This window comes from Muscardinus avellanarius (assembly GCF_963383645.1).
Source record: "Muscardinus avellanarius genome assembly, chromosome: 2".
Taxonomy (NCBI): Eukaryota; Metazoa; Chordata; class Mammalia; order Rodentia; family Gliridae; genus Muscardinus; species Muscardinus avellanarius.
The window spans coordinates 85,305,866-85,331,884 of NC_137787.1; positions in this window are offsets into that span (position 1 = coordinate 85,305,866).

A 26,019-nucleotide genomic window follows, 5' to 3' on the forward strand; every position below is an offset into this window, starting at 1 on the left:
TAGCACATTTTTTGTAAAAATTTGAAATTAGGTAGAATAGTATGAAGTAAAACACATGATATTTCCTCCATGCCACCGTCAGTCCACTAACCAGCCTGGTCATCGTTCACCAGGCCTCTTCCTGTGTATTTAAATTGTACTAATTACGAGTAATATTTAACACTTCATTATGTTGATTTGTATCAGGCTCTGGTGGGAGTTATCTACAGGTACAATTTCATTCAATCCACACTAACTATATTGTTGGTAATGTTAATATCCTCACCTATGCTTAAGGAATTTGAGTCACTGATATTTAAGCCAACACTTGAGGATCAAAGAGGTTAGTAAAGTCAGTTGAAAAAGTTATCAGGTTTCGAACAGTAAGAAATACAAACAGTAGGAAGTACAAGTCCATGAGAAGGTGATCATTAAAAAAAAAAAAACTTGCAGAGGTGGTAGAGTTACCCAGGTGGCTGGTTGGAGATGAAAGCCCCAGGTGGGAGAACGGTCAGACCAATTCCTGGGGGGAAGAGCACCCCGCAACGGCCAGGAACACAGAGGAGAGGCCGGTGCCAGTCCACAGGCCAATCTATGGGAATCTCAATCCTGATATTGGAAATAAATGTTCAGAAATGTCTTTAGCAGTTTGACCAAGTAAATCTGGGTCTGTTGAACCAAATAATACAAGATATAGTTTGTATTTTTATATCTATTTTTGTGTTTTAAATTCATTCTAAGGGAATTCATTTTTATACATATTGAATTTTTATTTGATTTTATTTTATCAATATATTTGGTTTATTAAATGGGTTTTCATATAAAGCAAAAAATCTTACATATATATGTAAGATTTTTTATTCTTTAAATTTTTTTTATCCTTTATTTTATACTTTATTTTTTATTCTTTATTTTTTATTCTTTATTTTGAAACAGGGTCTCACTGAGTTGCAAAGGGCCTCACCAAGTAGCTGAGGCTGTCCACGAACCATGATCCTCCTGTCTCAGCCTTCCAAATGCTGGGATTACAAACTTGCGCCAACACGCCTGGCTTATATATAAATTTTAAATTATTTTCTTTTGGATATTAACTAAATATAAATTGCTAAGAGTTAAATTCTAATATATGATTCTTTTTTTTGCATTTTAAAATGTTTTGGTCCATGCTGACTCAAAGTTTGATTTTTCTTTTGATGTTGTTTTCCTAATGATCTTTCACCACAGACGACTTTGTGGTACCTGGTTATCTTATTAAGATCCAGATTTATACTCCGAAGGTATAGAGCAGGGTCAAATATTTTGCCTTTTTTATAAGATTCCAGGTAAAGCTGATGCTTCTAACAGTGGAGTAACAAGTGAATTATCACTCTGGGACTGGATGGATTTCCACATGGAATATTGGGAGGGTGAGGGAGAAGAAAAGTTAAGGATGAATCTAAGGTGTTTGGCATAATGCAAGAATTGAGCTAAGTAGCTCATAATGACTTGCCAGGCTGACTCTCACCTCAAAGCCTAAACTGGTACCTGTTTCAGCACAGCTACCTTCTAGAAGAGGTCCACACTGTGAGAAAACACCCAAAAGACAGATTTATTTTCTGAGTGTACCTCTGTATAAACACACAGTAAGAAGTTACATGTAAAATGGCCTTCTACACAAATGTGACATCTTTCTAAAACATTTCCCTTGAGCTATACACTACTATAACAACCCAGATCCACACACATTTATAAAACCTTTCCCTCTGAATTTATCTCTAGCAAACATTAACCCTTAGAATGACGGACAAGAAAAGGCAAGTGGGACGTGTGAAGGTTAAAATAGAACCAAGAGTTCTTCATGCATTAAAAATAGCATGGACTAGCCGGGCGTGGTGGCGCATGCTCGTAATCCACGCGCTTGGGAGGCAGAGACAGGAGGATCGAGCAGGTTCGAAGTCAGCCACGCTGGTTTAAGAGACCCTGTTTCCAAATAAAAATATTTTTTAAAAAATAGGTGTCTAGGAGTGTAGCCCAGAGGTAGAAGGGCTTCCAGGAACCCCAGTACCACTACCAAAAAAAAAAAAAAAAAAAAAAATAGCATGGAATCAATGAGAAAGCTGAAAGAATTCATGTGCTCACAAAATTATTCCATTGTAATATTTTTACTCAAGTCAAACTGTTCTTTTAATGTATCAAAGTGTGTTCTATCACCAAATATTTTTCCACACATCTAGAATTTAAGTTTGCTAGCTTCCCCTTGCTCTCTCCATGTTTACATGATTATACCTCACAATTTGCTCCATGGATTCGAAGGTCTTTTCTTTCCTCAAGATCAAAGCACTACACACTAAGTAGTTTGATCTCTGTGTGTATCTGATTGCAAACTGTGTGTATAATCCTGTACTTTATAAATATAATGATCTTATAATAGACCTGCTGAGCATAAGTGAGCAGCTTAATGCACACAGCCTGTGAATCTTCATAGTAATTACTTTTGCTCCCAAACTGTGTGTAATGGAAAGAACCGAATGGAGGTTAGAATCTCAGCTCTGCAACTTAGAAAGAGGACTTTAACAGTCACTTAACCTCTTCAAGTGTTAGTTGTTATTTTTAATCTATAAAATGAGGATTAAACTATTTACTTCACAAAGTTGCCTTTGTGGCTTAATGAGATATAAGGAACTTGTGAAACTACTTGCTCAATGCTAAGCACATAATATGCCCCAAATAAGTACTAATTAATTTTAAATCAGATCTAGAAAGGAAACACACATGAGATATCAGCTCTTAATTTGAAGGCTGCAAATAAAACTAAGATCAGCCTTCCATGTAGAAAAAATAGGGAGGACAAGTTCTTGGGTGAAGCGAGACATGAATGGACTTTAGCCTGCCTCTTGGCCTCCTTAAGCATCATTCCCTTTAATTTGATTCAGTCATGGACCCTCTGGTAAAGGTGATCTGGTAACTAGGCAGCATATAAACAAGGGTTAGATATTTCTTCATAATGAATCTATTCCCACCTTCTATAACCTTGTTGAACTAAAAATTGTGGTGCACAAGTAAGAATTGCATGTTGAAGAAGTGGGTGGAAAGCATCCTATAGTCAGAAAAAAGAAACAAAGAAGAAAGTATCAACCCGCTTAACAATCTCACTCCAGGACTGTCTATGCCTATGTTGAAACACCACCAATGTGCAAGCAGGAGATTCCACAAGCAAAGAAGCCTGTTTCCGATTTGAAGGCATCTTCAGTCCTGACTTTCAGCCTGCAAAGTTTGAGTGAGTGAACTTGGCAGTATGTGCGCCAGGTGAAGGTTCAGGCAGGTGCACTGTGCTTACACAATCATCCCAGAAACTGGACCAGGTTGGCCAAACTCCATCAGTTTGCAAGTTGGAACTGCTTGGTCTTGCATAACCTTGCTTTAAAATGATGATTAATAGATGTCTGCAGTGGAAGGGAAAAATGTAAAGAAAGAATATACTCTCTTGGAGGAAGGATTAACTCTCTCTTGGAACCAGCTTTGAGCAAGACAGCATCAGGAAATAGTGTAAATAGGATCCAAATAGTAGCACAAATGCACAATTTCTTACCTTATGATTTGTCACCTCAGATAGTAGTTTTAACACCATAATCCTCACTTTTTTAAGGTAGAAAATTAAAACATGCAAAGGTATAGCCATCACTTTGTTTATTTAGCATTAATCATAGATTGAGGATTGCAGTAATAATTACCACTTTGGGAACAAATATTACCCTATGTGGGAATTTGACAAGAGTATCAATGGAAATGATATGGAGATCATGCTAATCGTGTTGTCATGAAATATCAATAGATAATGTCTATGAGAGCTCCTGGGTTCATTAGGAAATATTAAGTATTGAATAAATATTAGTTTTCTTCCTAAAACATTTTGCAAGTTTTGCTTGTTTTATGGCTAGAATTTGGATCTGTGCAATAGTATTTATCAATCATCTGGTAACTAAGATTCAAATGAAGCTCAAGTTTCATATATTTGTCCAAGAGTAAGAAGTAAATATTTTGGAGGAGCTGAGGAAAATTTAAAAAATGGGAATATCTGCTCTTAACATATAAAATATATGTTACAGGTCAAGTGCATGCAGACTTTTTCATACCTCTAAAGCACTACCTATGACTTCACACTTAATACTTTCCATTAGTTAATAAATGGATACAGAACTCCAAGTTAGTGCAACACAGAGACATATGTTAGACATATTTCACTTGTAGAAAACAGGAAAAGGTGCAATGAAAATAAAAACACTTGATGTCTGCTCTCAGCCAAAATAGAAAAAAAGGGACCATATTTAGGTACCAGCCTTAAACAACAAAAATGAAACAACAAAGGAAGCAACAAAATATATAAACCAGTGTTTTTCGTATTAGCATGAAATCTTAGCATGAAATCATCATGTTTAAGATAGAGGAAACAGAAGAGAGTCCCGTGGTTACCTAATCTACTGAATGCTTCAGTAGAGGAATGGGCGGCCCAATCTTCCTGAACTGAGATGTTAGGGTTATAAGGGCAGGAAGACCAGCACATTCTAATCTATAGGGCAGGGTACTGGAGAAGATAAAGCTGCACAGAAAGATGGCCTAGTTATTTGGAGAGGGCTTCCCCTGGGTCTTTAAGTATTGATCAGTGCATACATGTATGGAAATTACAGACAGGGAAAGAATCATCCCTGATTATAAAAGAAGGTGAAAAACCCTTTGATGCAAACACAGGAACAGGAATTGTTTGTATACCAATTTGTATTCTCACCAGTCAGAGTAGGAAAATCTCATAATCCACAGAATATTAGATAGAGTACTCAGATGGGTTTTGCCTAAGTATTTTGACAAAATTGATTAAAGTCTACTTTGGTTCTGCCTAACAAAGCTTAAGTGCAGGATTTAAAAGGATCAACTGCTTTTCAATAACTTATCAGTATCCCAGAACAAAGTTTAAGAACATTTATGGAAGCCAGGGGCATGCCTGTTTTCTCAGTACTTAAGAGGCTGAGACAGGAGAATTATAGGTTCAAAGCCAGCTCATGGTAACTTAGCAAGACCTTGTTCTAAGATTAAAAGAAATTGGGCTGAGGTAGCTCAGAGGTAGCATGCCTCTGGATTCAGTCACCAGTAAAACACACACACACACACACACACACACACACACACACACACACAGAGAGAGAGAGAGAGAGAGAGAGAGAGAGAGAGAGAGAGAGAGAGAGAAGAGAGAGAGAGAGAGAGAGAGAGAGGATTTATAAAAAAATAACAAAGGGACACTTAGGCCAAGTATGAAATAAAAATAAAAGCATTTGATGTCTGCTCTCAGCCAAAATAGAATAACAGGGACCAAATTTAAGTACCAATCTAAGCACACAAGTACTATAATCCTAGTGCTTTGGAGACTGAATCAGGAAAATCACAGGTCCAAGGACAGCCTCAGCAAGTAGCAAGACTCTCAACAACCTAGTAAGATCTTGCTTCAAAATAAAAATAAATAGAACTGGGAGTAGTGCTTGGAGATAGAATGCCCCTGAGTTCAATCTCCAGTCTCTCTCATATCTCTCTCTCTCTCTCTCTCTCTCTCTCTCTCTCTCTCTCTCTCTCTCTCTCTCTCTCACACACACACACACACACACACACACACACACACACACACACACACTTCATTTATTTCTAGCCTAGTGTGGTAGCACACACTTGTAATCCCAATACTTGAGAGGCTGAGTAAGGAGGATTACAAGTTCATGGCCAGCCTCAGCAATTTAGTGAGCCCCTCTGTAACTAAGTAAGACCCTGTTTCAAAATAAAAAATAATATCAGGTTGGGGTGTAGCTCAGAGGTAGTAGAAAGCCTCTGGGTCCACTCCCCATGCCCAAAACCAAAATCCAGTCATGCAAGAAAAACACCACTCAAAGTAAGGAGAGAAACAAAACAGACTAAAAAATAGGACAGATGCTAGAACTAGGAAAGGATATTTTAAAAACATTTATTTTAAGTGCATTCTGTATGTTGACAAAGTGTATCTGTAGGAAGGTAAAGGACTTCGTTTCCCCAAAGAATTAAAATGCTTGGAAGGGCTTCTTTCTGTTTGCCATCCTCATTTCCAGTCCTGCTTCTCTCACCTTTCACATCAGGTGTTCACCCCTTTCCTCCACAGCCCTTGTCAAGGTCACCAGTGACCTCCAGGTTGTGAGACCCAGGGCTCTGTTCACCATCTCCATCTCTCTGGACCTGTGAGCAGCACTGGACACCTGGGTCACTAGTTTATTTCTTGGCCTTCGCTTGCATCCCAGGACAGCACTCTCCAAAGTTTCCTCTGATGCTACGGATGCTGCTCTTCAGTCTCTTTGACTTGTTCCTGCTCATTTTTCTGACCTTAGATTTCAGATTATCCCAGCGCCTTTCTCTTTCTATCTACATTCATTCTTTAGTGATCTTATTTGGTTTCCAGACTAAATACTATCCACATTATCCCACCTGTAGATATATCTCCATCTCAGATCTTCCCCTAAACTCCAGATTTATAGCCCAGCTGTTTACCTGACTTCTATACTTAGATGTCTAGCAGACATCTCCACCTTGACAAGTTGAAAGTGCCTGATTTCTCTGAATTAACCTTACCCAATTTATGGAGTCTTCCATCTCAATAAATATCATACTCCTCAGCCACTAAACTCAGAATCATCCTTATTTCATTCTCTCACAGGTCACATGCTTTCTATCAGGAAGTTCTTTGGCTCTACTTCTCAAAGTGCAGCCCAAATTCAACCACTTCCAATCACCCCTGTGCCCCCTCCCCACAGTGTCTTAGCTGGATTACTTCCATGGCTTCCCAAGTGGGCTTTCTGTTTACACTTCTGCTCACTAACAGCTTATTCTTCACCCAGAAGTCAGACTGTCTTTACAAATTCAAGTCATAACCCATCACTGTTTTGCCCAAAGCCCTCTGGTTCCGCCTGTCTCATTGACATCAAACCTCTGGGCTTGACCAAAACTGACAACAGCCTGCATGATCTCAGAGCACCGCCGCCACCCCACCATGCTCAGCCCCCAGCATCTTTATCCCTCCTTTAACTTGCTCCAGGCTCGCTGGCCTACTTGCTGGTCCCTGGACACTCCAGCTCCTTCCCACCTTTACGCCTCTGTCCCCTCGGCTCAGAATCACCTCTCCACAGTAACTCTGCCTCCTGCACCCACACCTCATTCACATATGTTCAGTGTATCTTCAAGAGAAATGTCTGATAATTACTCTGCAGGAGTAGTACATTCCATCTTCTTTTAACCTCATTATGCTTATATTTTTTCAAGTATTTCTTACAAGCAGCATATAAAGTAGCATTTGTTTTACTCAACTAATAATATTTGTATTTTAATTAGAGCACTGAGGCCATTTACAGGTAATAGATTCACTAATGTTGTAGAGTTTACATCCACTGTAATTTTCCCCTCCGGTTTTTGGAACATTTTTCTTTTCTTTTTTCATCTAAATTGAAAATGTTTTCCTACTCTCCTTTGTCTCATTTGTCTCTCACAAATAACTTTGATTACTATCATTTTAGTAGTGATCCAAGAGATTATATATTATATATATTTTATATGTATTATGTATATTATATAGAGAGATTATATATTATATATATTTTATATATATTATATATATTATATAGAGATTATATATTATATAGAGATTACATATTATATATATTTTATATATATTATATATTATATAGAGAGATTATATATTATATATATGTTAGCTATTATATGTTAGCTATTATTTATATATATTACATAAAGAGATTATATATATAATATGTATATATATATATATATATGTTAGCTATTAGAATATAATTTTACCTGATATTTTTACCTTATTTCTGGACAATGCAAAGTAAAAAAACAAAAACAAATGACATTTTATTGCTATTTACTGATTTCCCAAGAATATATTTTAATTTTATATTTACTTCAAATCACTATGCCATTTTTTTTACTTTAGATATCCAATATGCAGGTAGAACTTTATACAGACTACAGATATTTAAATCTGTTACACATTTCCCAGTCTGTTTCTTTGTTGTTTTTTTTTTTTTTTTTTGCCCTTTATTCCTTTTACCATTTCCAAATGTCTATCTCAGATCCTGTTTTTCCTACCTGAAAAGTAAGCTTTAATTTTTCTTTAGAGTTGGCCTATCATGGATGAATCCTTTTATTGTCGTTTGTCTGAAATATATGTATTTTGTATTTATCCGTACAAGATTTGCTTTTAAGCATAAATGTTTAGGTTGACATATATTTTCTTGAGGCAATGTGAACATGTTCTACAGTATTTTGACTTGCATTATTTATGTTGAGAAGTCTATTCTAAGTAAAAGTCCACTGAAGGTAATCTATCTCTTTTCTCTATGTTTCCTGGTTTCTAGAAATTACTCTATGATGTACTTAGGTATAACTTTCATGTAATTTATACTGCTGTGGTTTACAGTTTCTCAGTTTTGATCATCAAGAAAGTGGACATTTGGGCATAAATTAAAGTGCCAATCAGCCCAGAACAGCCAGGGCCCAGGTCACGGGACTCTGGGCCCCTGGCCAGACCACGTGTAACACGCCAGACCCCTGGAGAAACCGGGCCCAGTAAGACTGTGGGTCCCAGGTAGGGGTCAGGCGGGGCACTCCGGACCCCGGAACAGCCGGGGCCTGGGTCACAGGACTCTGGGCCCCAGGTGAAGTAGTGCGGAGCACGCTGGACCCATGGGGAAACCAGGCCGGGTCATAGTGCTACTGAGTGCCTGATCCCACTACCTCCTCAAACCACACATACTGTCTTCTCTTATTAAAAAAAAAAAAAAAAAAAAGGAAAAGAAAAAGAAAAAAGAAAAATATCGGGGAGGGGTTAAGAAGGCCGTGGCGGATGCCAGGATACTGGAGATTCAGACAAAACTTATCCAAATGAACTGGAACTTATGGAAAAATTCCTTGTGAAGGAGGACTTCTATTTCTCTATATTGTTAAGAATCTTGGACATCACCTGTAAGGAGAGAGTTTAGCGGAGACCAAGGAGAAAGGCGGTGTTGAAAGCGGTCTCTGCGATGGCAGTGGACTTGTATTCAGGAGAAGCAGAAATCGGATCCTACCAACCTTATTTTTTTGGAGAAATTACACCAAATGTCGAATGCTACCGTCGCACATGCTTAGGAGCACTGGACAACATTCAGAGTGGAAAAAGAGCTTGGGAAAGATTTGAAATGGTGGAGGCAGTGGCAATGGCAGTGGCCAGTACTCAGGGGAGGCAGAGATCTGATGCATTACACCTGGAACCTTTGAAATAATAACCTCAGAGGCAGAATACTACCACCACGCACCCTCAAGAACGTGGGACAATTGGTTGGGCGAAGAGGGTGCTCGGATTGGAGCCTGCCAAGGGGTGAGGCCAGCGACGGACACAGCAAAGCTGGGATTGGAGCCTGCCGTGAGGCAGGGCAGGTGCTGGAGCCTCCAAGGCCGGGATCAGAGCCTGCCAAGGGGTTAGGCCGATGCTGGGGCCAATGAGGCCGTGATTGGAGCCTGCTGTGAGGCAATGCTGGTGCTGGGGCCTTCAAGGCCGGGATCAGAGCCTGCTGAGGGGTTAGGCCGGTGCCGGGGCAAGCAAGGCCGAGATCGGAGTCTCACACGAGGCAAGGCCACTAATAGCGCCTCTGAGGTCGGGATTGGAGCCTGCCGAGAGGTTAGGCCGATGCTGGGGCCAGCGGCCAGCAGTGGAACCTGCCGCGAGGTAAGGCCGGTGTCGGGGCCTCCGAGGCCGGGATAAGAGCCTGCCGAGGGGTTAGGCTGGTGCTGGGGCCAGCGAGGCTGGCATCGGAGCCTGCCATGAGGCAAGGCCACTACTGGTGCCTCCGAGGCCAGGATCGGAGCCTGCCGAGGGGTTAGGCCGATGCTAGGGCCAGTGGCCAACATCAGAGCCTTCCATGAGGCAAGGCCGCTACTGAGGCCTCCGAGGCCGGGATCGGAGCCTGCCTTGAGGCTAGTCCAGTGCTGGGGCCACTGAGGCCAGGATTGGAGCCAGCTGAGGGGTTAGGCTGGTGTCGGGGCCAGCGAGACCAGAATCGGGGCCTCCTATGAGGCAAGGCCGCTACTTGAGCCAGCGAGTTAATACCCGGTGGACTGGATCAGTCCACCGGGTAGCCAGGCCACTACTGGGGCCGTCAAGAGTGGGATCGGTACTTGCAACACGGCATGCACAGAGAAATATCACAGAAAATAAAAATCAGATGCTTCCCCTAAGCAGCAAAAACTAGGAGGAAAAGGGCAACAGGAAGAGGTCGAGCTATAGAAAGGGCCCTATAGTGAAGCAATTAAGGTGACCAATCAGAGGATATGGAATAGGGGAGGATGGAGCCTCTTTAAAACTCAGGAGTTTCATAAACAAATGTATCAAAGTTAATCACCAAACAAGCATGGGATCGAGGGAGGGGGAGGGAATGGGATGGGGACTGGATGAGGGCTAATTGGATGATGTGTGCTTGTATACCTAAGTCTTGTATTCCAATGTGATATATGATTACAATGCACCAATAAAAAAAAAGTGACAATCATTTATTTGAAAAGTGTAACTCAGGATTAAAAGGGAGAATGAGGCAAAATACTAAAAAATGTGATGAAATGTGTTATAAAACTGGCTATTACATCAAGCCACTAAATAGCTGCCACATAAATAAGAGGTTATTCAGTAGCTAAATTTATCTAGCTATATATAACTTCTTTATAAGGGTTGCAAGAACAAAAGAGGGGGAATTTATTTTTGCAGATTCTTCACATCTTTTATTGCTCTGAATGCTTCCTATGAGGAGTTGATTCTAATGAATTGTGTCTACTGGCCCCTTAAGGGATTTTCAGGGAATCAGTTAATACCTCGGAATAGAATTGGGAGATCCTGAAAATAAAGGTTGATGTCTTTGATTTGTTTTAGAAGATTCTCAGACGTCACTACCTCAGAAATTGCTTCTGCTCTGCTCTATGATTCCAATCACATGCATATGAGCCCTTCCTTCTGTGTGCTCTATGTGTTGGTTCTTCCATTTTGCAATTTTTTATGTATTTTTTGCTTCTCCAAGTTACATTCTAGATGTTTTATTCTGGTCTATCTTACAGTTACTATTTTTTCTTCAGCTGTATCTAAACTGCTTTTAACTCCATTATAATCCTGCTTAAAACCTCAGTGATTTCTTAATTTCAAATATTATATTATCTAATTTTGTAATTTCTTTTCAAAATTTTAGAGTTACTAGGTCTTTCCCAAAACTGTGGCTAGTCTTTCATCTTCTTGAATACATTAGGATAGTTATTCTAGGTATTATATCTGATTTACTATTATTTGAAGGTCAAGTGAGTTCTCTCTACTTTCTGCTTTTTTTTCTATTTTTTGCTGTCTTATCACTTCATATGACTTGAAATTTTAATTAAGAGTTGTGCATTTCATATAATTTTTTTCAATAAGAATTTGCTACTGGCAGGTACTTAAGGGCACTTTCCATATGAAATCAACAATCAACAATTCTCTCTGTGTGTGTGTGTGTGTGTGTGTGTGTGTGTGTGTGTGTGTGCGTGCGTGCGCACGCGCGCTGGGGATTAAACCCAGGGGCATTCTACCTGTGAGATACATTCCAAAACATTTTTATAAATTTGGCAACAGGGGTTTGCTAAGTTACTGACAGCCTCACTATGTTGCTGAGGCTGCCTGGAAGCTGCAATCCTCCTGTAACAGCCTCCCAAGTACTGGGATTACAGGCCTGTGCCACCACACCTGGCTGAAATCAGCAATTTTCAAGAAGGAGGCTAGAAAACATTCTTCTACAACAAAACCTCCGAAGCTCAGGAAATTAAAGCAAGAATAAACAAGTGGAATAATATCAAACTAAAAAGTTTCTTCTCATCAAAGGAAACTATCAATAACCTAAAGAGGAAGCCTACAGAATGGGAAAGGATCTTTACCAGCCACCATTCTGATAGGGGGCTAATATCCAAAGTATAAAAAGAGCTCAAAAGACTCTACACTAGCAAAACAAACAACCCAATCAAGAAGTGGGCAAATGAACTAAATAGACACTTCACAAAAGAAGAGATACAAAGGGCCAATAGATACATGAAAAGATGTTCTTCATCACTGGCCATCAGGGAGATGCAAATCAAAACTACCCTGAGATTCCATCTAACCCCAGTCAGAGTAGCAAGCATAAAGAAATCAAACAACAACAAATGCTGGCGAGGATGTGGGGAAAGAGGAACTCTTTTACACTGTTGGTGGGAATGCAAACTAGTTCAACCACTATGGAGATCTGTGTGGAGATTCCTAAAAAAGGTGGGAATAGATCCACCATATGATCCAGCTATACCACTCCTGGGTATCTTTCCAAAGGGGTTGAATTCAGAGAACTACAGCAACATATGCATACCTAAGTTCATAGCAGCACAATTTGTAATAGCCAAAATATGGAACCAACCCAGATCACCATCAACAGATGAATGGATAGCAAAACTGTGGGAAATACACACAATGGAATTCTATTCAGCCATAAAGAAGAACAAAATCATATCATTTGCAAGAAGATGGAAAGCCCTGGAGAACATTATGTTAAGTGAGATCAGCCAAGCACAGAAGGAGAAGATACATATGTTTCCTTTAATATGCCCAAACTAGGAAACACAAAGGATACCAGTAGGACTCCAGATATTGAAGGGAAAATACTAGCTAAGTTTGGATGGTAAGATAGGAGAGGAGGAAGGCCGATCTTGATTAATGAGGGTCTACACCTGAAAATGTGTAAAATTATGAATAAGACATGGTTAACCTGGACAACCATTGGTGGGAGGGGGGAAGGGAAAATGAGGGCGGGGGGGAGAGGGCACCAAATATAGTGTAAATGTATACTATTTATGTTCAATAAAAAAAATTGTTAAAAAAAATAAAGAATAAAAAAGAAAAAAGAAAAAAAGAAAACATTCTTCTAAATATACGGTGGCAGAAGTAAACTCTTTGAGCCCTACGATTTGCCTTACTCTGAGCATTTTATTTCTTTTAAACACACAGTATTCCTCTAAGTAAAATATTTTACTGTTTGCTTCAAGATGAGAAAGCAAAAACTCAAAATGATAACAATTCGATAAAAAAGACACCTCTCAAGTATGCAGCAGAGAAGGAAATCAAATTCTGTTCTATGATAGCATGCTAACACTGCTCCCCACTTCAATACAGCACCAATAACACCCTCTCCGTGTGGTTGGAAGAGATGGAGTTGTAGTAGTAAAAGACATCAAGATTTCCTAATATTTAGGTAGAGATCCTTCTACGTCGTCTATGTATATTACTAAGCAACTTAAAGTAAAATAAAACCTGGAGAGTATTAGAAAAAAGAAACCATGAGACCAATGCTCTGACTCAAGGACACTAAGCCCTGTGGCTGGCTGAAGAACATTTCTGGGGGGCCGATTTGCTTCATGTGTCACTCCCTGTGCTCTGGTGGGGACTCTTGACCGCCCTGAGCAGAGCCTCGTGTGCGTTGGGCAGCTTAATGTCAGCTTGAACTCTTTAAGAAGACGTTCTCTTCCAGATCCAGGCCCCTGTAGTTAAAAACCGGAGGGGAATTTACAGCACTACATTCCTCCTCTCATGTGGTGGGAGGGAAAGAGAAAGAGTTTCAGCGTCCTTTTTTAAAAGATGATTTAAATTCTTTCAAGATTTCGTGCTTTTTATTGGACATTTTATGGAAGAATGTGAAGAGGTTCAATGAATTCCATTAAAAAGGAACTTAAATTGAAAGGAATTCCTTCCCCCTGAAGGAGTTCCATAATATTTATTTGATCCTCGCATCAACTTGACTCTGAGTCACAAAGAGCAGTTGAATTAGGTATCTTATTGGGCCTTAATTTAATATCTTAACAATAGGCTGTTAACCTCGGTAATTACTTCCTTGCTAGGGTACACTTCTTCGAATGCTCCAAATCTTTCATAGCAAGCATAGCTGAAGGTCTGGATGCTGTTGTATTTACTCATTATTGAAGGTTTGGATAGTTTCTAAGAACAAACTGTATTCGAGGTTTAGATAACTGAGTATGAAGGCAATTCAGAGTGATATTTATGATAGCCAGAACCCAAGTAAAATAATTCAAGTGATTACGAAAGCACAAAGGTATCAAATGAAGTTTGAGAAAAGGCTAAAATTTCACCTTGATCTGAAATGCAAAAAAAAAAAAAAAAATTCATTGAGCTTGATCCTTGCAATTAAGCCTTCCCTTATGTGGATAATAGGGCAGGTATCTTATATTTCATGGATGCAGGGAAGGTCTGCAAATTGTGACTCTACTCTATTACAGTCAGTTTTTGGTTTTTCCCCCAATAACTTCAGCACTAAGACGAATGGCTAAGAAAACACCAGGGAGTCAGTGAGTAGAAGCTCATAAAGGGACTAAATCTGAATATAGACCAAGGAAAGAGAAGAAAATCTTCCAGTGAAAAATATTAAAATATTAAAATCTGGTCTTCAAAGAACTGAATATATTCCACACTTCCAACCCTTTCTGGATTTGACATTTTCAGTCATCTCACACAGAGAGAAAAGTATTAAAAAAGGAATGAAAACAACTACAAAAATATTAATACTTAGCCACTCTCATTTGTCCCCAGTACCTGATAACACTGTAGATACCAAACAAATTTCACATTGCCATATTCCAGATATGAAAAGATTAACATCACACTTCTTAGAAATAAGAAAAGTGAGCCAGGCATGGTGGTGCACGCTTGTAATGCCAGCATTCGGGAGGTTGAGACAGGAAGGACCTTGATTCATGGACAGCCTCAGCTACTAGTTAGTGAAGCCCTTTGCAATGCAGTGAAACCCTGTTTCAAAATAAAGTATAAAAAATAGGGCTGGGGGTGTAGCTCAGAGGTAGAATGCCCCTGGGTTCCATCAACAGTACCACAAAAAAAAAAAAAACAAAAAGAAATACCAAAAATGTTTAAATAACCAAAGAAAGGAAACTAATGAAATGCTGTGTATCTCTTCTCATAGTTCTGTGAAGTATTTTATACAAATACAAAATTTATCTAAATATCAGCGAGGAAAAACACAATAGTAAAATAATTTGTATATGAGTATACAAATTATTATATGAGTATACAAATAACTGCTTTACTCATAATAGCCACAAACTAGAAATAAGTACACTTTCTTCAATATGTAAATAGGTAAAAAGATTGCAGTATATTCACAAAGTGATATCTATAGAACCAAAATATATATATGAGAGAGAAGAGCAAACTATTAATATATGCAACGACATGAACATCTTAAAATGAGCATATTGTGTGAAATTAGCTAAATTAGCTACACCATTGCATGAAATATTGAAGAGAAAAATAAAATCTACAATGAGAGAAAACAGATCAGTAGCTTTCTGTGCCAGTAGTGGAGAGGTAGTGTGGCTGTTAACTGTACAGGGGTGAAGATTTGGGGGAGCTAATAGAGAAGTAATATATGTTGATTTACCTTTCTTTCTTTCTTTCTTTCTTTCTTTCTTTCTTTCTTTCTTTCTTTCTTTCTTTCTTTCTTTCTTTCTTTCTTTTCAGTAATGGGGATGGTACCCGGAGCTACAACCCCAGCCCTATTTGTTTTTTTTGGTTTTTTGGTCTGGGGATGGAACCCAGGGGCATTTGACCTCCGAGCTACATCCCCAGCCCTACCTTTTATTCTTTATTTTGAAACAGGATCTCACTAAAGTTTTGTTGCAGAGGGCCTCACTAAGTATCTGAGATTGTCCTAATTTTTAACTTTTAGTCCTTTTTTTCTTTTTTTTTTTGGTGGTGGTACTGGAGATGGAACCCTTCTACCTCTGGGCTGCATTCCCAGACCTATTTTTTATATTTTATTTTTGAACCTGCGCGATCCTCCTGTCTCTGCCTCCCAAGATTACAAACGTGTGCCACCACGCCCGGTTTATTCCTTATTTTTTGAAACAGGGTCTCACTGAGTTGCAAAGGGCCTCACTAAGTAGCTGAGGCTGTCCATGAACTGCAGTGCTCCTGTCTCAGCCTCCCAAATGTTGGGATTACAAGCGTGTGCAATGACGCCCAGCTTGATTTTTTTCTAGTGGTAATAAAAATGCATGTTTATAATCCCAGTACTTGAAAGGCAGGAGTACTTGACAGGAAGATCACAGGTTCAAGGCCAATGTCAATAACTTAGTTGGACCCTGTTTCAAAATAGAGAAAATAATAATAAAATGGGGCTGGATAATAATAATAAAATGTTCCCAGATTCAACCCTGAGTACCAAAACAAAATGTATATATTTATCAAAACTTACCTTCACATTTTAAATAAGTACATTATTTCATGGCATGAAATTGTACCTCAATACAGTGAGTTTTTAATAGAATACGTTCAACTATAAAAAAACAATTTTGAAATCTGAATGATTTTTAAAAGTCTACTCATATACCAATTAAATAGGTTAAAAAATGAATATAGTATCTGGTCATGGTGGCACACAGCTTGTCACACCAGCATTTGGGAAGCTGAGACCAGAGGATCACTGTTCACAGACAGCCTCAGCTATGAGCTAGGCTCCCACAACTTAGTGAGACTCTAAGGGCAGGGGGTACATCTTAGAGGTAGAATGCCCCAGGGTTCCATCCCCAGTACTGCAAATATATATACAGAGAGAGAAAGAGAAAGAGAGAGAGAGAGAGAGAGAGAGAGAGAGAGAGAGAGAGAGAGAGAGAGATTATTTGCTATGTAAAGTCATTTAGATACCATTTTATGTGGATTTTTTGGTATCCAAAGGGATAGAATCTTATCCTCTCTGCTTGTCTCTCTCCAGGTGGATAAACAGCTCTTTTGTAAAGAAAGAATGAAAGATTCAGAACTCCCAGAGACAGTTATCAAGCACAGCGACTTTCATTTTCTACTCAATACATTATTAATCAGCAATTAGATGTTACATGCACTGGTTTCTCAGTGTTCTCCCAGGGTTCAAATAAAAATATATTCTAAAGGAGATAGTTATTTCTCTCTCTCTATCTCTATCTCTATCTCTATCTCTCTCTTTCAGTACAGGGATTGAGCCCAGGGGTATTCTACCTAAAAGCCATATGCCCAGCCCTACTTTTTATTTTTTATTTTGAAACAGGGTCTCACTGAGATGCAGAGGGTGTCACTAAGTAGCTGAAACTGGCAAACCTGCAATTCTCCTGTCTCAGCCTCCCAAGTACTGGGATTACAGGTGTGTACCACTACCTCTCTTTGTTTAGACTGAAGAATATTGGGCAGCACTGAAAGCCAGCCCCATCTCCCATCTTGAACAAATGGAAAAAAGAGGTGCATCCATAGTCAATTCTGTGGACATTATCCATGCCTTCCACAGGAGGTTATTTACTTCTATTAGAAAAAAATAAATATCAAATAAATCAAAATAATTGATAGTGAGAACATCTATAATTTTTTTTATTTTTCAATTTTAACATTGTGAGACAAATTTCTCCTGTCCTCTAATGAAGATAAAACAAAGTTGCCAAGACATCCTGCTGCCTCGGCATCTATGTGTTGAAGACCCCACTCCACATAGTTATCGGCAGAATGCCCCGAGAAAGAGGTATCGTCTCTGGCAAAAAATATCCCCCACTTTAGATATCCTTCATAACTATTATTCTCTTGGTATTCTTTTAACTCTCTACACGAATTGCTCTGATGATGTGAGATCAGAAATTGAGTCCGTGGAAATAAACGTCCTTGGCTTTGCTCAATAGTAAGGAAAAAACTGGCCAGAACTCAGATGCTGTGATAAGCATTCCAACTGCAGCAATTACAAAGGGTCTCTGACCCTCACTATCACTAACTTAGGTTAAGCTATTAACTCCGGTAACCGATAGCTCAGTTTAAGGAAACTTTGTTTACCCTTGAGATCCTGCCTAGAGACAGAGAAGATAAAATTTTGGGTGTGACTTCAAAGCAATTTAACTGATGAACAACTTAGTTGCCAAAATACAATAGAGCCAAGGAGAAAGATTGTTGACCTTCACGCCCAGTGTGAGCATTCCCCAAAACAGGGAGAATGCCGCATGGCTAGAAATGAAAATGACAAAATAAAGGACAGATATTCTAAATATATATGTATGAAGGAAAGGAAATACCGTAAGAGTAAGAAAGCACTTTTTCATGAAGAAGAGCTTATCATAAGAACGTCCCGACTGGGAAAGAAAGGAATTAGAAAGTTAGAAGCAGGTTGCAGAGGGTTTGTGATAAGGAAATGGATTATTAGAGACCAATAGGCCTTTAATAGGCTTTTTGTCTAAAAAAGAGTGTTCAGCAGTCAAGGAAATACATCTGACAACTAAATCCAAGAACTTCACAGTGTTATTTGTGGTGTCTTATTTGCCAAGCTGTGTTGTGAGTTTTTGTAAGCTTTCAGACTTCAGAAGGCAAGGCGGATGAGATCTGAGAGACGCCCATCGCATCTCCCTGGACGCCACATCTCCCCATGCTTGTCATTTGGATATAGATGGAAACTTCAAAAAAGAAAGCAAAAGAAGATTCCATGAGAAGGCGTATTCTCCAAGCCCTGGGCCTTGGGCGTGCCTGTATTGCCTTTGGAATTTACCTTTGGACCTGCCCTGCTGCGATATCGGAGGAGTTAATCTCCTAAATGCTGGACTAGTCATTTACTTTGTTTATATGTAATTTACTATTGTTTTGCTGTGATTGCCCCCCTTCCCTTTCCTTTTTCTCCTATTATTAATCTCACTGGTGAAGGGTATAAATTTCTCTGGGTTCCTGTAATAAATTGTCATTGGCTCAAGAAGCCTTTGTCCACCTCAAATTCTTTCCCAAGCGCCGTACCTAAAAACTTAGGGAATTCATAGAGGGGAAAGAATTGCTGCAGATAGCCTTCTGCAGAACTCCACCTGCCTTTTGCCCCATCTTTCTGAGGATTTGACCGGGAGCTGACAATAACGACCCAACTGAGATTAGTCGGCAACAAGTGGCGCCCAACCACAAAAATTATTTTTACATAGTACAAACTATAAACACTGTAGAAAAATCTCATCCTTTATCTCTCCCTTAAGTTTAAATTGATTATCTTCTTGGGATAGACTAGTCTAGGCTTGCTTGTATCATGCTAGTCTGTGTGGTGGTTAAATAGTAACTAATATTAACTGAATGCTTGCTGTATATAAGCAAATGTTCTATACATTTATTTATCTTAAATTGTTCTTCTGTGCACAACAACCATAGAGGTAGATTCATTTACTAGCACCATTTTCCATGTGTGGAAACTGGGATATAGAGAGTAGAGCAAAGTAACCTTCCTAAAGTTGTATATCTAACAAGTGCGAGTACTCTTTCCTCAGAGTCCACCCTTTAAACCATCACACTCTACTGCACTCTCACTTGCAAGTTGACAAAGATTTGACCTGCCACTCAAGGATGTCTTCATTTTCTAACATATGTCAATTTGTCTCTCTTGATAGAATCATGCACTGTCCTGACTCAAAGTGCTAACCATGATCATCATTGAACATCTCCCCGCAAAAAGGATCAATGTCCATAAACATTACTGAAAACCACTACATAGTGATCACATTTTCTGTTATGTGATATTTAGAAATCCCCCAAAAAGACATATTCCAAATAAAATAGCTGTTTTTCTTTTTTATAATAATAAATAAAAAGATAAAGTATATAGATGATATAGTTTGCTAAATCCATATTCATGTTTTAATCAGGGAAACATCTACTTACATATAGCAAGCCCCACTTTAGATAAAGAAATGGGTTTTTAAAACTACTTTAGATAAATAAATGAGATTCAAAAACTAAATAAGTGGTGAAACGTGGTGGCGCATGTTTGTAATCCCAGCATTTGGGAGGCTGAGGCAAGAGGATCGTGGTTCGAGGAAAGCCTCAGCTACTAGTCAGTGAGGCCCTTTGAAACCCAGTGAGAGCCTGTTTCAAAATAAAGAATAAAAAATAAGACTGGGGGTATATCTCAGAGGTAGAATGCCCCTGGGTTGCATCCCCAGTACTGAAAAAAAAAAAAAAACAACTAAATAAGTTGCCAACGTCAAGCATTTGGTGGGTATATCTCACAATCAAAATAAGCCTTGTCTGACTCCAAAGCCAGGACCCCTATTTACTAATCTGTAAACAATTAAAAATGTAAGGTGATTCACTTTGAGCTAGCTATTTTTCCCCTATATGTGGATAAATCAAGAAGGACCATAGTAAAAGAAGAGTGCAAATAACGTAATATGGCATCTAATACTTCTTTCTACTTTATTTTTTAATATATTTTTATTGGTGCATTGTAGTCAAACATCACAATGGAATACAAGACTTGTTAGGATATCTAAGTACACATCATCCAATTAGCCTTTATCAAATCCCCATCCCACTCCTTTCGCCTCCCTCAATCCCATGCTTGATTTAGTGTTTAACACTGATATATTTGTTTACATATATCATGTGCTTTAAAGAGATTTCTTCTTCCCCCATCCCATCCCCTCTGATTGGTCACCTTAATTGCTCCTCCATAGGGCCCTTTCTTCTACTAGATTCCCTCCTATTACCCATTTCTTCCTAGTTTTTGCATATTAGGGAGAGCATCTGATTTTTTTATTTTCTGTGATATTTCTCTGTGTATGCCGCATTGCAAGTTCCGATCCCACTCTTGAAAGCCCCGGCACCGGCCTGGCCACCCAGTAGACTCTGATCCCAGCCTCGCTGGTTCCAGCTACGGCCTCACCAAATGGCAGGCACCAATCAAGGCCTTGCTGACCCCAGCACCAGACTTGCCCCATGGCAGGCTCCAATCCGGGCCTCCTTGGCCCTGGCACTGGCCTCCCCCCTTGGCAGGCTCCGCTCCTGGCCCCTGAGGCACCAGCACTTGCCTTGCCTCACAGCAGGCTCTGATCCCAGCCTCTCTGGCCCCGGAACCAGCCTCACCCCCCTGCAGGCTCCAATCCCAGCCTCGGAGGAGACCCAAGCACCGGCCCTGCCTCACGGCAGGCCCCAGAACCAGCCTAGCTACCCTGCAGGCTCCTATCCTGGCCTCAGAGGCCCCAGCACTGGCCTTGCTGTCTTGCTGTACATCGGGTTCTGTCTGTTCTCTGCCCCTATGAGCAGGTCGTCTACAGATGTTCTTTTTTTTTTCCTTTTTTTTTTTTTTTTTGATGGTACTGAGGTTCCTGGAAATCCTTCCACCTCTGGGCTCTACTCCCAGGGACCCACTTTTTTATATATATTTTTATTTGGAAACAGGGTCCCTCAAGCCAGCAAGGCAGGCCTCAAATCTGCGCGATCCTCCTGTCTCTGCCTGCCAAGCACGGGGATTACAAGTGTGTGCCACCAAGCCCGGCGTTCTTCTTCTTCTTCTTTTTTTTTTTTTAAATATGAGAGAGCAGTACATGTCTTTTGCAAAAGCTGGGACCCCAAATACCTAGTGGCAATTAAGTCCACAGTTTCACCCGGAGAGCAGGCTCTGCTGTTCCACACGTACCCTGGCCTCCCACTCTGCACAGAGGAGTGAGGTGGTCATGAGGGCTGATGACTTCCAGAGACCTATTTTTTTTTTAATATATTTTATTTGGAAAAAGGGTCTCTTAAGGCTGGCCTCGAACCTGCACGAACCTCCTGTCTCTGCCTCCCAAGCGCAGGGATTACAAGCAAGCAAACACCACGCCCAGAGTTCTTCAGGCCATGAGGGCTGATGATTCCCAGAACACGCAGCATGGCGGCCCATCCAGGCTATGCGGGGCTCCCTCTGAAACCCCTCAAACCCTTTTACCACTTACCATGTTGTCCAGAATTCCCGAGCATGTGTGTTAGGAGCAGTCTACTTTGGGGGAGATTTCCTTAAAAGTTCAAGGTGGACTGGACTGAATCTGTCTGCCCCTCCAAATTCTGGTCACCACCACCGCCACTGCCGCCACTGCCTTCTCGGTTCTCTCCTGAACACCTTTCCGACACAGTTTGTTTTCAGAATTCCCGAGCATGTGTGGCAGTAGCAGTATACCTTTGAGGACATTTCTTTAAAATTATGAGGTGGATTAGATTGAATCTCTGACTCAAGTTGGAGTTATTTCTCTCCTTTTAAGGGCACAGATGATCAGAATATGCCCACCTGGACAATCCAGAATAACCTCCCTTTTTGAGGTCAGTGAGCATTGTGACTCTGCATATTTACTTCACAGCAGTATATAAATTAGCATTTGATTGAATAAGCAGGAGACAGGATTCTTTGAATGACAGTTGTAGAATTCTGCCTCTCACAGTTATGTAAAATGTAACCATGGGGGCAGAAGGCAAACTGGATAAAGATTGCATGCTATCTCTCTGTGCCATTATTAAAAATTCTTGTGAATTTATAATTATTTCAAAATCAGATATTTAATGCAAAAAAAGAAAAAGAAGAGCAACATAAATGGATTTGTTACTAAAAAGTATTTAACACCACCAGAAGACACACACTAAAAGAAATTCTAAGGAAGATTCTTCAAGGAGAAGAAAAATTACTTTACTTGTAGACACAGAATTTCAGGGAAGAAAGAAGAATAAAAGGGTAAATATATGAAGAAAATCAAGGTTGATATTGACTTTTTATTATAATAAAATAAATTAGTAGACTTCCGGGAAGATGGCGACCGAGAAAAGCGGGGCTTAAGAGTCCCGCTAACAACCAATCTCCATTACCACAAAAAGAGCACCTTTCATAGCCAGAAAACACCATCACCAGAAAAACAAAAAAACCACCAGGCTCCAGAGAGAAAGCGAACTGAGAACAGAGCTCAGGGCCACAGAGGAGACACACGTGCCCGAGGACGCGGCAGCAGCGCCATACTGCCGGCGGCAGCGGCGAACTCAGCGGACGGCTACAGCAAGCTGAGGTGAGCCGATGCGGAACAGCCAGGCTGGATCTTTCGGCGCAGACAGCATTTAAAACTCCCAGTGGCTGAGCTCAGCACACGCTGCAGGGATTCAGAGTGGAAATCAAAACCAGAGAAGAAAAAATACGCCAGCCTCATGGCTGAGGGCGTGGCAGAGGCACCATATTGCCACCGGCGGCGGCAGCAGCAGTGAATGCACCGAGTCCAGTACAGCTACATCTACGTACTCAAGAACAGTGAGTCAAATTGCGGGCCACAGAGGAGAAATCCCAGTATTGTGCCTCCTGGGACTTGACCCAGTGAGGGAGTGGTGGTGGCAGAGATATCACACCATAGGAGAGCGTGCAACCTGGCACCCCCCATAGTTTAAAGCAGCCTCTATCGACTCCCTGGGTCGGAGACTCTGTGATACAACCTAGTAAAGGAGTAGTAGGGTCTGAGATAATACAGACTCGAGATCCAGAGCACCTTAAGTGAAGCCATAGTGACCCAAGGGAAGAACCCAGAGAAGGCACAAACCTCCGAAATCATGGGAAAGAGGAATAACACTGAAGTAATGAATGTGCACAACCCCACAACATCAGAACCTGATAAAACAGAAATTCAGAGATTTCTAGAAGATCAAATCAGGAAAATAACTGTAGAAATAATAGAGGTGCTTCGAAAAGAACTCAGAGAGAGCCAAAAAGAGATAAAGGATGCAATTAATGAAGTAAAGGCCTCAATTCAAAGTACAAACAACCGATTAGACCACATGGAGAACAGAATCTCGCTCTTAGAAGATGAGCAATCCAAAAATGAATGCATAGTTTCTAATCTAGAAAAAGATATCCAACAGCAGGAATCTGACATTGAAGAAATATGGGCCCATCTTAAGAGAGGTAACCTAAGAATAATTGGAATAGAGGAGGGAAAAGAAAGTGAAACCAAAGGGATCAACAATCTCTTCAAGGAAGTAATAGCAGAAAATTTTCCAAATATAGAGCAAGAGGTTGATACACAGATCCAGGAAACTTATAGAACTCCCTTTAGACAGGATCCGAGAAGAGGATCCCCACGCCATATAATTGTCAAAATGACCAATGTGGAAGCCAAGCAGAGAATCTTAAAGGCAACAAAAACAAAGGGCCAAGTGACATTCAGAGGCAAACCAATTAGAATCACTCCAGACTTCCCAAACCAAGTCATGAGAGCCAGAAGGGCTTGGAGTAACATATTCCAAACTCTGAAAGAAAACAACTTCCAGCCAAAAATTTCCTATCCAGCAAAACTTTCTATCAAATTAGATGGAGAAATAAGAAGCTTCCATGACAAACAGAAACTGAAGGAATTTATGTCTTCAAAACCAGCGCTAGAGAAAATACTCAAAGAGATTAACTACAAAGAAGAAATAGGTAACACTCACCAGAACCAGAGAAACAAGAGTTTCCATCCAACAGACAACTAAGATTGGTTATCTGTGGAGATTCATTATTTATGTTAGTCTTTTACCTATCTCTAAATTGTATTGTTTGCCTTTATTGTTGTTAATTTTTAGGATTTCTAGTTGGAATATTAATATACCTTCAGATATAGCATTTGGAAATATTTTATCCAATTCTATTAGTAACTTTTAACTCTGTTTACATTGTCCTTGGATATACAATATTTTCTTTTATTTTTTAGGGAGTTTGTATATTCTTCTGTTGCCTGTGCCATTGAAATCATATCCAAGAAATCACTGCCAATTTCAATGTTGTGAGGTTTTATGACCCAGATTTTCTCCTAAAAGTTTATAGTCTTAAGATTTATATTTAGGTCTTTTATCTAGTTTGAGTTAATACTTGTATGTGGGATTAGGTAAGGGTCCAATTTTATTCTTTTCCATGTAATTATTATTTTTCAACAATATTTAGTTAAAAGATTATTATTTCCACCACCAAATCTTCGTGGAAACCTTGTCAAAAATAACTTGACAATATAGGGAAGAAGTTAGCTCTAGGCTTGTATTTAACTCCAATGGTCTATATATCTGCCTTTAGAACAGTACTACACTGTTTCAATTATTGTAGCTTTATATGGTTTGAAATCAGAAAATATACATCTTCTAGCTTTGTTTTTGCTTCGAGATTGTTTTGGGTATCTAGAGTCCATATTCCATATCAGGATAGATTTTTTTCTGAAAAATAAATATATGATAGTTTCACCTAAAAAAAAGAAAAAAATATTCTCTGGTAAGAAAGAAAGCAAAAAGAAATATTGAAATGTTATCTTTAAGTCATCAAAAGCTTGGTATCAGACAAATGAAACTGTTATGTGAGATTATCATTTTTAATTTTGGATAAATTGCTATAATACTAGATGTCAACCACTAAGCCAAGCATGGGAGGGAGGGATGGGGAGAGAATGGGGTGGGGATCGGGTGGGGGCTGACTGGGCGATGTGTGCATGTATGTCTACAAAAGTTTGTATCCCACTATGATGTATGAATACAGTGCACCAATAAAATAAAATTAAAAAAAAATAAATTAGTATTAAAATGCTATTAAAACAGTATTAAAAAGAAAAAATTGAATGTAGTACAATTGTTTTAATACACTTGTACTGTCAGGAACATTTTTTTTTTTTTTTTTTTTTTGGTGGTACTGGGGTTCCTGGAAGCCCTTCTACCTCCAGCTACACTCCCACGGGCTACACTCCCAGACCTATTTTATATATTTTTATGTGGAAACAGGGTCTCTTAAGGCAGCGTGGCTGATTTCAAACCTGAGCGATCCTACTGTCTCCGCCTACCAAGCGCGGGGATTACAAGCATGCACCTCCACGCCTGGCAGGAACTTTTAAATGCACTAAATTTCAGATGAATCTAATAAAAGCTAAGGATGCATATTTTAATTTCTAGTATAATCTCTAAAATAACAATGAGAGAATATGTAACTAATAAGTCAATAGAGTAGAAGAAATGGAACAATCAAAAATACTGCATTGCTTTAAAAAGAGAAACCACAGGCAGGGGGTGTAGCTCAGAGGTCAAATGCCCCTGGGTTCCATCCCCAGGCCTGCAAAAAAATAAAAAATTTAAAAAAATTAAAGGAGAAACCAGGAATGAATATTAAGTGGGACAAAAAT